At 35.7% G+C, this 12,886-nt stretch overlaps 1 pseudogene; it reads right to left on the bottom strand.

Moving 5' to 3' along the window:
* Positions 1 to 1,166: 1,166 nt before the first annotated feature.
* Positions 1,167 to 1,786, bottom strand: LOC116870576 (annotated as a pseudogene).
* Between the last annotated feature and the right edge of the window lie 11,100 nt (positions 1,787 to 12,886).

The raw sequence follows: 12,886 nt of genomic DNA, 5'->3' as shown, positions 1-12,886 counted from the left end.
AAGGATAGATCCTCATACCAGATTTTTACTGCTCAGACCAAAGGAAAACACATTTTGGCTGCCAGTGCCAAGGAATCCAAGGAATGTAGCTTTGTGGAAAGAATGACAGTTTTTAGGGACTATCAGTAGAGAATAACTGCTCTAGTTTTTGAAAGACATCATGGATTAGATCTATATCTAGATTAAATCTATACATAGATTAGATCTATACTCTCCTGAAGGAAGAATGCATGAGTTCATAATCCTTGCTTTGTTGCTCACTAACTTTTGACCTTGGGCAAGCTCCTTAATCTCAGTTTCTTTACTTTAACTTCAGTTTCCTGATTTGCAAAATAGAGGTAACAATGGTGCTGCCCTCCTAAGGTCGTTCTTTGCTGAGGATAGAGACTGGCACATCTTAGGCACTTTGTAAATGTGGAATAAATGGCTGTCACTTTCCTTCTGACGTATTTAGCAGTGCTTTAGCAGAGTCCATACAGTTTGTTTGTTTGCTTGTTTAAGTAGACTCTGGGCATGGAGCCCAACATGGGGCTTGAATTCACAATGCTGAGATCAAGAGCTTATAACCAACTGAACCACCCAAGCACCACAGTGTTCATACAGTTTTAACCTAATGTAAATTAACTTGTGATTTTTTTTATGAGCAATCATCTTATTTATAAAAAGGTGCAGCAACATTTAAAATGATACAAAATATCAATTTTAAAACAACATAAAAAGTGAGTGTATTTAATCCTACTCAGTTCTATTCAGTTCATAACACAGGAAAAAGGGAAGAAGAATAATTCATGATATATAGCATGTTGCTAACGTGAACTGGCAACAGAAAAACTTGGTAATGGAAGGCAGAGGAACTCTGTCTTTTAAGAATTAGAAAGGAGACAATTATCGTATGGTTTCACTTATTTGTGGAGCATAAGGAATAACACGGAGGACATGGGGAGATGGAGAGAAGAAGGGATTTGGGGGAAATTGGAGGGGGAGATGGACCATGAGAGACTGTGGACTCTGAGAAACAAACTGAGGGTTTTGAAGGGTCGGGGGGTGGGAAGTTGGGTGAGCCTTGTGGTGGGTATTGTGGAGGGCATGTATTGCATGGAACACTGGGTGTGGTGCATAAACAATGAATTCTGATACACTGAAAAGAAATTTAAAAAAAAAAAGAATTAGAACAGAGAGGCTCCATAATCATCTGGCATCCGCTCAATGTTGTACCTATGGTTAGAAATGTACATGATGGGAACTCCAGGGATCGACAGGATCCTTCGTTCAAGGTCCTGGTCAACTGTGGCCACCATATAACACAGTATAACACTTGCTGAGTTATTCTCTGTACTAAGCAGTCATCTGTATAAATCCCCTTGTGTGTGCACAGTACTCATTCAAATCTTGGATCCTTGGCAATCCTTAGAGCCACTCAATACTTCTGCCCCAGTTTCTCAACTTCAGCCATTACACAGTCAGTTATACAAGGGATTTACACTTGGCATAAAGACAGTCCATCATTGACTGTCAATGGAATTGACAGTGGAAATGGAAAAGTTGATAAAGTTGGTATCAACCAGGATGTGGTAAGGTGGGCCCAGCTGTATGTTATATTGGAATAATAACCAATAAGGATGTTGGGGGACTTCTATTTCCTTGAGGGCACTGGGATCTTTCTTTTCTTTCTTTCTTTTTTTTTTTTTAAGGTTTTAATCTATCCTTTTCTTTAAGCCTCTGATCTCGGAGACTAAGCAATCGCTTCAATAGTGTCATACTTCCTTGCTTTCTTTTGCTTCCCCATGTTTACGCCGTACTCTTTGTAACATGAGATTTTTGCATTTGTCTCCTTACCACGAATAAACATAAACTTTCTATTGCTATTACTTGCAATATTGACAATAAGCTCATGAACTTTTATTATGCTTTCATGGATATCAAGGAGTTGGTGGACATTAGACTGGAAACTGTTCATTCATTCATGCAACAAATAATTGTGGAGCACCTACGGCATGCCAAGAGTGCATGTGATTACTTACATGAATCTTCAGTCTGCTAGAGATGGATATTCAATAACCTTCCTTAGTGTTTTCCACAATATATTAACTTGACAATTTTGACTCATTTGATTTAATTCATGGGTTTAACAACTATCTATTAAGTGTCTAATACTAAACTGAGATTTTGTCGAGAATACAATGAATTGAGAAAATCCTTATTCTTATAAAATAATTAACATTTAATAAAACCATAAAAATATAAAAGATATGACTAAGAACTAAAAAAGTAATAGAGATTATCAGAAGAGAGTGAAAAGAATGAGACTAGGGAGAGAATGTTCTGAGTTATGTTCTGAAGAGGAGGAGGATTTCTATAAATAGAAAGCAGGGGGCAACCATCATGGTGGGAGACAACCTAGCATGCAGACGCTTTGGTCTGAAAATGAGCTTGCATTCCAGGAAATCAAGGGGATGACTTCTCCGCACCTTGCACAGCCTTCTCACCTATACAGTGTTGCATACTTTGATACTTTGTAGGCTTGCAAAAATGTTACAGTGAATATCATTGACTTAATGGAGGAACTGAAATGTGACAGAGAAAGAGAAAATATGCTACTGGAGACTGTTTCTTCACTTATTTGTTCATTTATTTCCTCATCCATTCAACAAATATTATTGAACACATATTATATGCAGATCATGTGTTATCTACTGGGAACATTGCAGTGATGGGAAAAGATAGAGACTCTGCTTTTATGGATACTATAAACTAATAAGATTTCTGAATATTTTGAATACTAGGGAAAGAAGCCTGGAATTTATTAAAATAAACTTTACAAGATTTTAGGGAAAGGAAAATTTTAGGATTAACCAGCGTCGATAGGGACTTGAGGAATGAATATTAGTTAAGAGTTTATTGTAATAACTCAAGCATGATTTGGTGAGAGCTTGAACCAAAAGTGTGTAAGTGTCCTGGGATAAGGATAAATGTGAGATTTTGGAGGATGGATCAGAGCTATCTAGGGACAGACTGGATACTTGAGATTATCGAGAAAGAGGTGTTAAAATTACTATCGGAGTATAAAATGCATGACATGGAGAATTATGGTATAATAAGCCACATGGAAAAAATTGGAAAAGAATTAGATTGGGAGTCATGGTGGAAAAATGCCAAATTGATTTTGAACATACTGACATACTGAGCTTATTTGAAGTAGATTTTAAGGTGAGGAAAGGATCTTTAAGTGTTTTGACAGTGACCACAGTAAGAAGTACATTTTACACAGTGACCTAATACGGATGTATATAGCAAAAATTTCACAGAATAATATTTATCCTACTATATATAATGCACTCTGACCCACTCAATTCGTTTTACTTTACTAAAAAATATTGGCCATGATACTGTAGATTAATTTCATGACCTTGTTTGAAAAACTGTTCTAAAGATAGTTGAAAACCAGTACCTTATAGTAGTTGATGGATTACTGGTGAAAAGGAACAAGCTAATACAGATTTAGGATTGTGCTATTAGGCATCAGGAAATAAGTTAAAGTTCGCAGGATATAGAAATTCTTCCTAGATGATCATGGCTACAAATAGACTCCAACATATGAATAAGTTAGTTAGACATACCACAGAGTGTGGATAACAAATAATAATAGAAATAGTATGCAATATGATACTCTTTCTCTATAAAACATGTTTGAGTTTAAAAAAGAAAGATGTCTGTATTAATGTCTGATTGAGCCAGATTTTTCCTACCAAGTAAAGGAATGATCCTCTTATCCTCCCCTCCTCATCCTGGTAGACACATTTCATCTGTTATATTTCCCGGGAGAGTACTTACAATTTTAAGTTATAGTTAGAATGAACCAAAGAATAATTTATACGTGGACTAATTTAGATTAACGTAGCTGTCAGTTTCATTTGGCTAGTGAAGAAGCAACAGCACCCATGCGGTCAATGGCCCTGACAGTTTCTCTACAGATGGCCTTGCTTCACAGGATGGTTGAATTATTGGAAAGATTTTGGTATTTGAACTCCATATTTGAAGTTTGCTTGAGCTAAGCTGAATAGAAGAATATAAATGTGAATTAGTATTGGCTTTGGACATGGTTGGATATGGATGGAGAGGGCAAAGAAATGCCAGCTGTATGGCACATGCTGAGAATTGAGCAACATTCTGGACAATGAATGTAGCTCCTAGGCCAACAGGGTATATCACTGGGCTATTTAAATAGACCTGGTATGCCTATGGGACAGAATGTTTTTGTTTCTTAAATTGGTCAAGATCAAAGTAAGTCAACATCTGCTAGCTTGTTTACCTTGAGTTTCTCTCTCTAACCAAATAAATTCCAAGGGGGAAGTTCAATGAGCATGAAGAGTGTGGGAGGATGTTGAGTAGGAATATCAGATTACTCAAGGCCTCTTACCATATGGGTGCAGTTGCCTCTTGATTAGTCAAATTAAACTGACATTGAGTGAAAATTTTTAATGGTTCCTATAACCAAGGAATGCTCAGATCTGTTGTTAGATATGGTGAACATAAGACATGGTTGATGCCTTCAAGGACCTTATTATGTTGGGGACGTAGGACACAAATTGCAACATTTCATCTGTAAGGAAACATTAATCTAACAGTCTTAATGGTCAAATGAGAGAGGGAGAAAAAGAAAGAGAGAAGTTTCTGAATGACCAAATAGAGATTCCATAGTCCAAGCACCAAGTTCAGGCCCAAATGGTAATTTATAAGGGTCAGTGAATATTCTGTAAGTTAGAACCTACCTGGTGAGATTTGAAGAACCATGGGACTGCTGCCTCAGGTTTTTTCCTTCACTTGTTAGCTCTCTGAGGTTCCATCCACTAAGAATTTACTGACAGAACAGCAGTTCCTTCTACAATGGCTCTATTTCTAGGAAGATTGTGTGTGGTTTTGTGGAAGGAACACAGGGTTGACGAGATTGAGAGCATGAGTCTGAGACATGGACAGGCTCTTAGATTTTGTGGATTTATTTTCAAGTGACTGTAGCTCTGTAACACCTACATGAATTTGTCTGTTAAGTTCATAAATGACAGTTTCTGTATGGGGTGTCCATTAGAGCAGGGGCACGTGCAACTTGGAGGCAGGGTACGGTGGGGACTTGGGGTACCTAGAAGAAGAGTAGTGCTGGGTGAGTCTAAGCCATGTATTTGAGGTTTGCAGAGGGCAGTGGAATGGGAGAAAGGGAATATCATGGGCCTTAGTGAGGGGTCAGGAAGGAAGATGAGCTCCATAATGAACTTTTCTTACTTTTCAATTTATTCCAAGGCAACAAGTCTCTACTCAGTGCACACCCTCATTTCTTCTGACTACAGACTTCTCCATTTCCCCCAAATATTCAATTCCAAGCTCTTTATTCTTTTTTTTTTCTTTTTGAGTATAGTTGACACCCAAACATTTCATTCTTAAAAATCACTCTTTTACAGAGAAAATAGTTGTAATCAGTGGAACTCTTCTCACTGGCCTCTAAATGATCACAAGTAATCTTTGTCATTGACTCTCCACTTCTTCCCTTGCCCCTTCACATGCAAATTTCTTAGAAGACTTATCTATACTTTAGTTTTTATCTTCACCTCCCATTTACTTCTCTAGCCACTCCAATCTGGTTTTTGGTCTCATGATTCTCATGATCAAACACAGCTCTATTTAGGACATTAGAAACCCCCATGCAACAGATTTTTTTTTTTCAATTCTTGTCTACTGTCCCTGTCAGTAATATTTGTAACTCTCTTCCTTTCCACTTTAAATATCTTCTTCCCTTATGTTCCTTGGTATAACATTGCTTTGATTTTTTCACCCCTCTTCTTTGGCTACCTGTTCTTTGATCTTTGGTATTTCTCAGGACTCCATAATGGGTGTCTCCTTGTTTCATGTTATTCTCTCCCCAGGCTATCTCAGTCCTGCAGGGCTTGATGACTCAAATTATATTCTAAGCTTAGGCCTCACCACTGACCTCTAAACTCTGTAGCCATCTACTTGACATCTCTTCTCAGATGTCTCAAGGATGCCTGAAATCAAACATGTCTAAATCGTATTAATGATCTTTGTCCAATGTGCCATAGACCAGTAGTCATACCATAATCATTGAATTATACAAGGCAGGGGCACCTGGGTGGCTCAGTGGGTTAAGCCTCTGCCTTCGGCTCAGGTCATGATCCCAGGGTCCTGGGATTGAGCCCTGCATTGGGCTCTCTGCTCAGCAGGGAGTCTGCTTCCTCCTCTCTCTCTCTCTGCCTGCCTCTCTGCCTACTTGTGATCTCTGCCTGTCAAATAAATAAATAAAATCTTAAAAAAAAAAGAATTATACAAGGCAGAAAGCTAGAAATCATTATGACACCTTGATTTTTCTCACAGCTTATTTTCAATCCATCAAATCCTGCTAATTTTATCTTCTTGGAGTTTTGTACTGGGAGGAATGAGCCCCAACATCTGGCCCATCTCTCCTTTCTGCCTACCCATGGCTTCATTCTATAGTATGAAGAGATCTCACGTATGTTCATGTGGAAATGCCTCCTCAGATGTCCCAGTTCTATCCATACCTCCTCCAAACAATTGTCTCTTGGCCACTTCAGGCCTAGAAGTAAATACATCAGGGACTTGGTTTGCCCTTGAAAAGATGTACTCATGTTAGAGACCCTCTAGACTCTCAAAAAATTTCAGCCTTTTTAGACAGGGAGTTCTAGGGTCTGGGTGCCTGTTCAGGAAAGGAGGAAGACAGGTTTTGGTGGCACATACCCTTGGTTTTATAGACTCTATGCCCCCCGAGGCAGAACACAGCCAGAGGAGGCCTCCTAAAGCATGGATTAGAGAAGAGGATGACTTGCTTGGGTCCAAGGCCAGTACCGCCCCTAAACATCTCTTCAGTCTGTCCACGTGTCTTTTTTTCTACATCATTGATGTAACTCAAGATCTTACCATCTGTTGCTAAGATTATTGATTTAGTTCCCTGACTAGTCTTCCCAAATAAATGTTTGTCTCTTCCCTATGCTGGAGCCAAGGTAATCTTTCTGAAGCATAAATTAGATTTTATAATTGAGCTAATAAAATCATTCAACTTCTTCTCATTACTTTCAGAGTAAAACAAAAATTCTGTAGCTAGACATCTAATCTCATATCTCATCTCACACAGTTCTTCCCTCCAACTCTGCCTAGTTTCTCAGTTTCTTTCATGTTTTTTCTTGCCTCAAGCATTTGCACATGATGTCCTCTGTGCCTGGAAGGCTATTTTCTACCCTCATTCTTCATGTCCGTTTAAAATATTCTCAGCTTAACAGTTAGATCGTTAGAACATTCCTCTCAGACTTCTAAGCACGTAGTATTGTTAAATAAATAGGTCTTGAATCAAGAACAATTTTTCATCACTAAATATTTAGGTGTTCTACAACTTTGTCAATCATCTTAGATAAACTGTTTTCCTATGTATATTTTGTAATTTTCCATAAGAACAATTTTTTTGTGCATGCTTGTAATATTAAAACGGCCAATCTCATCCTTAGCTTTACTTGGAAATCCAAATAATTACAAATTCTGCTTTTCTTTTCTGCCTACTGGACTGCCTTTCTTTTCTTTCTTACTCCTGCAAAAATTTCATCATATTCTAAATTGGGGCCTCTTTGCTTTCTGCTCTTTGGTCTTTTATCAAACATTTACGAAATTACATATGTTCCTACCCTCCTTATTTCCTTTAGTTCTATACCTACTCACTCCATTCCTTTGGGAAGATTTACTTCACAAGCAAAAATGAACCCACAGAATGCAAATGCAGTCTGTTGAGTTACAGCTAGTTAAGAGGTTAAGGGCCCACAAATCTTATTTATTCATGAGATGACCTTTGTGTTTAGAACGTCTCTGCTACTACTTTATCACCCCAGGATAAAGTATCTTTTACCCCACATAAACTGATTTACAATGTTGTGTTATAATTACCTTTCTATGTGTGTCTCCCTTATTAGACTGTGGGCTCCTTGAAGTCAGCCACTGTATCTTATTAATCTCTTGTGTCCACATAACCTAGCAAATACCTGACCATCAGTGGTCAATAACTTTTTTGCATGAATGAAAGAATAGATTGTGCTACTTAAAATAGACATAAAACATTATTTTCTGGATTGTGCCCTGTCAGCAGGAACACTGGTTTTCTTAAATAAATAGTGGGTTTGTTGATGCCAGGACAATGTTTGCTTTAGATACCATCTTTCTTGATGTGCATTTTTTTGCCAGTTTTCCATGTAACCACAAAGAGAAATTTGGACTCATCAATAAGAGCCATTTGCCTTTAAGACATTAAATGCCATGAGATTAATTCATATAATTCTAGTGATTGAATATTTAGTGAGAATATACAATTAAAGTTTAATTAAAATTGCAATTACATGTATTTTATCTTATAATTTAAGCTATTGATGTTAAATATACTGGATGTATCATAACTAAATCAGAAGTGTTTTGAATAGAGTGCCATTATTGACATCATATGTTACTGAAATTATTTCTTTATGCTACTTGAATGCATATTTTTGTTGCAATAAATTATTATTAAATGAACTATATTTATACACAAAAACTTTAGTCCTGTAAATATTATTCTAGTAAAAGAGTTTTGTTCTTTTCAGTGTCTATATAATGAAAAACAAATTTTGAAAAATTCAAAATATGCAATAATTACATTTAAAAATCATTTTGAAGACATTTACATTATCTGTTTTATTACAATCATGCTACAAATGAATTTCTCTTTAAAAAAAAGTAGGCCAATTATTTATTAGATACATTTTTTGAGAGTTACAAGTTTTTTTTTTTATCAAATAATTCACTTTTTAATGTTAGCCCATACACAGATACTTGAAAAGTTGATGGGAATTTCAAGACTTAATTTTCAAGGCTTAGCTGGGTGGTGGGCCAGAGAAGTTTTGGTTAGAATCTGGCAGTGGGAGATTACAAAACATCTAACAAATTCTAAGCTTTAGAAGACATCAAGAAAAAAAAATATCACACTTTAATGAAAACTTTCTAAACTTGGTCCACTGAAGTTTTTTTTGTTGTTGTTAGTTTTTTTAGTTTTTTAAGGAGGGTGCGTATTGCATGAAGCACTGGGTGTTGTATGTAAATAGTGAATCTTGGAACACTGCATCAAAAACTAATAATGTACTGTATATGACTAACATAACATAATAAAGAATAAATTAAGTTTCTTATTTTAATTCCAGTATATTTCACATACAGTGTTATATTAGTTTCAGGTGTGTGATACAGTGATTCAACAATTCTACACAATACATAGTGCTTATCAAGACAAGTGTCTGCTTAAACCCCAACACCTATTTCATCCATCCCCTACCCACCTCCCCTCTGGTAACCATGAATTTGTTCTTTAGAGTTTGTTTCTTGGTTTCTTTCTCTTTTTTCCCTTTGCTTCTTGCTTTGTTTCTTAAATTCTACATATGAGTGAGATCATATTGTATTTATGATTCTCTGATTGGCTTATTTCACTTAGTATAATACCCTCTAGCTCCATCCATGTCATTTAAAATGGCAAGAGCTCACTCTTTTTTATGGCTGAATAATATTCCACCACTTATATACATATATGTGCACACACACAAGTATGTATCATGTATTATTTATCCATTCATCTATCATGTTAGTTTTTAAAATTTGAGTATAGCTGACATGCAATGTTACATTAGTTTTAGGTGTATAATCCACTGAAATTTTAGCATAGGAATATTTTAGCTACTCAACCTTTGTTGTTTTGCAAGAGATTTTAAAAAGTCCAGTTTTGTAACTTTCAATTAACCTCTTTTTAGGTAGTAAGTCTCTTCAATTATGTTTGGAAAAAATACAGAATATGAATAGACTAAGCACTTTTAAACTCTCAGTAGCATATTCATTTATTTGATTTCCATCCATAGGTGGTGTTATGAGAGAAGAATTACTAGCATCAATTTCAATTTATATGTTATAGATTCTGTTGGGTGTTAATGTATATGAAGAATGAATAAGCATGGCTTTCAGAGATTAGCTATATTTTTCTCAGAATGGAAAAATGATAAAAAGATGTTGGAAAGTGTCATTTTACTTGTAATAAGGCAAGTTTAAAAGATCTTTTTATTTCTTAAAAATGTCAACCTGAACTAGATAGAGGGTTATGCCTGAGGAGCCATTGGGCAGGTCATGGGCAGCAATGAACAAATTCTCAAATTTGGATCCCAATTCCTTAACTTGATATATTCATTCTACCTTCTACCAGTCAGGCCATTTTTTCATTCTATAAGAATGAGACAGTGGGAATATGGAATCAGAGAATGTTCAAGGTGAAGAGTTCTTAAAGATAATTTCATCCAACTTGACCCATATGGCATGGAGATCTATATGGATCTGTGTGTTTGAGCTTGGAACTAGAAGTTGGCATTGAGCTGAATTAAACTGCATAGTAAAAATTTGAAGTAAATTTCACAGGCCCATTGTACCATGAGGAAAGGCATTGTACCATGAGAAAAAGGAATCCTTCTGTCATGAGAGTTTTGGAGGGAGGGACTTTAGAGGTGGAACAAGCCAAAGATGGTCATCTGGTGTGGTTTTTATAATGTAAATGTTCTTCCTGTTGTCTTCTGTGAAATCTCAGTGGTATTTTGGGGAATATTGTCTTATGGAGGGAGATAAGAGGACAGCTGATACTGGGATCACATTACAACTTTCTAAATTTGCATTAGAAACACCCATGAAAGTCTACACATTTTGGACAGTTTATTTTCTTGTTTTTAATGGGAAATGTACCTTCACAAGTGAATAAGAAATTAAGAAATTAAACCACTTAAGTGTTTCAGCTAGTTAGTTCATGCTTTGGGGTCTTCTACTTGTCTACTTCTACTTGTCTACTTGTCTACTTCTACTTGTCATACTTCTCTGTATGCCTTACACAGCAGTCCAGGCCCTTCATGATAGCGAGGATCTGCACGTGTCCATAGGATAGTAGGAAGAAGGCTAAGAAAAGATTGTCTTGTCTCCACTTTTCTTTCCAAATGGATCCAAATTTCTAGTATTTTGGAGCTAATTTGGGTTCAGTGGTTGTCTCTGTAAAGTGTCTGTTAAAATACTGAGGCTGTTATTAGACATTTTTTTTTCACATTTTATGCATGGTCCACTTTATTTCTAAGAGAAGGTAATTCTGAGGTAGTGCTCTATTCCAGAGGGAAACAGCATTAAGGACTGGAGTAAGAAGTTGGCCAGCCAGAGAGAAACCTGGATGGAATGACTTGCTGAGAAGCTTCCGGAATCCACAGAATAGTAGAAAGGCATAGGTTTAAGATATGATTAAGGTGACAAGGAAATGAGGGACTAGTCCAAGGAGATGCTTCATATGCTTCAAAACTGTGTCTTTTCAGGGCATCTGGGTGGCTCAGTGGGTTAAAGCTTCTGCCTTTGGCTCAGGCCATGATCCCAGGGTCATGGGATTGAGACCCACATCAGACTCTCTGCTCAGCAGGGAGCCTACTTCCTCTTCTCTCTGCCTGCCTCTCTGCCCACCTGTGATCTCTATCAAATAAATAAATAAAATCTTAAAAAAAAAAAACAATGTGCTTTTGTGATATGTGCCTGTGATATGTGCCTTTTCTATCCTGTCAAAAAAAGAAAAAAAAACAAAAAACAAAAACAAAAACAAAAAAAACAAACCACAGGACAAAAGGGATTAAAACTCAGATTTAATAATTTCTAGTTATATTTATATTTCAATTGAGTTATTTTTCTCTTTTAAATGATCAGAATATTATTCTTCTTTCCATACGAAGCAATTTTCTTAACGACGCTCTCTTTTTAAACTTCTTCCACAAAAATGGGAAAATGTTTAAAAGTCATTGGAGATAGTTTCATATTTACTTAGAAACTAGATTCTGTAGGCCATATTTATAACTCCTGGTTTAAACATTTACATTTACTTGATGACTAACTAAACATAAGATTTTAAAAGCTTGAAGAACAGAATACTTAGAAATAACTAACAATTATGTGGTTTTATTTCTTTCAGTATAGAATGTACATGCAGAACTAATAGAAGATAAATATAGGCACTCTTATTTTGGGAATCCACAAAATGCAGTTTTTGGTGTTTCTTATTAATTAAGATAGATTTTAAGCATGCAGATAGTGTTAAGAATTAAGTATGTTATTTCTCAACCATCTACTAATCCCTAATAAGGATACATCTGTGGAAACACTTTGTTGGTACCATAAGGAAAAATTCAGGTGTTTTTAATTTTATATTTGAAATTATGGGCCTGAAAACTTTGGAATCTCCATTAAATATAGGAAAATCAATTTCAGGTTTCTAGAACAATGATGAATTTGATTTTTTTTTTTTTTGGTGTTCCATATTTACCATTGTATTACCATATAGTATTGCTGTGCAAAGTAGATGGTGACACTAATATTATTTTCATTTGTTAAATGAAAGAACATTCACAAAGTATAAATGTGCATGACAAAGGCCTGGTTTTGTGAATTAGCAATACAATTACATTCAATGATATGAATAGCATGTTTGATCAAGACTTCCTCAAGGATTTATATAAAGAAAACCCAGGGTTGGACATTGACTTCAAATAAAGATGCTTACTCATTCTTGGAAGCAAAAAAAATATATATATATATATATATATATTAAATATAATTTACAAAAAAAGGAATTATTTTTTCTATGTACAAGGCTAAAAAGTTAGAATAGTATCCTTTTTGTCTTTTCTAATATAGGCTTTCAGAGTTAAAATAGTTTTTTTCCAACAGGAACAATTCCACAGGCAGACATTCTTTTATTTCTGTTCAACTGTGGCATGAAAGATAAGTCAGACTCCATTATGCAGGTCTC

This window comes from Lontra canadensis, unplaced genomic scaffold, assembly GCF_010015895.1.
Source record: "Lontra canadensis isolate GAN:19392208 unplaced genomic scaffold, GSC_riverotter_1.0 scaffold1, whole genome shotgun sequence".
Lineage (NCBI taxonomy): Eukaryota > Metazoa > Chordata > Mammalia > Carnivora > Mustelidae > Lontra > Lontra canadensis.
Note: the sequence above shows the minus strand (reverse complement) of the source record. Positions and strands in the feature narration are given on the sequence as shown.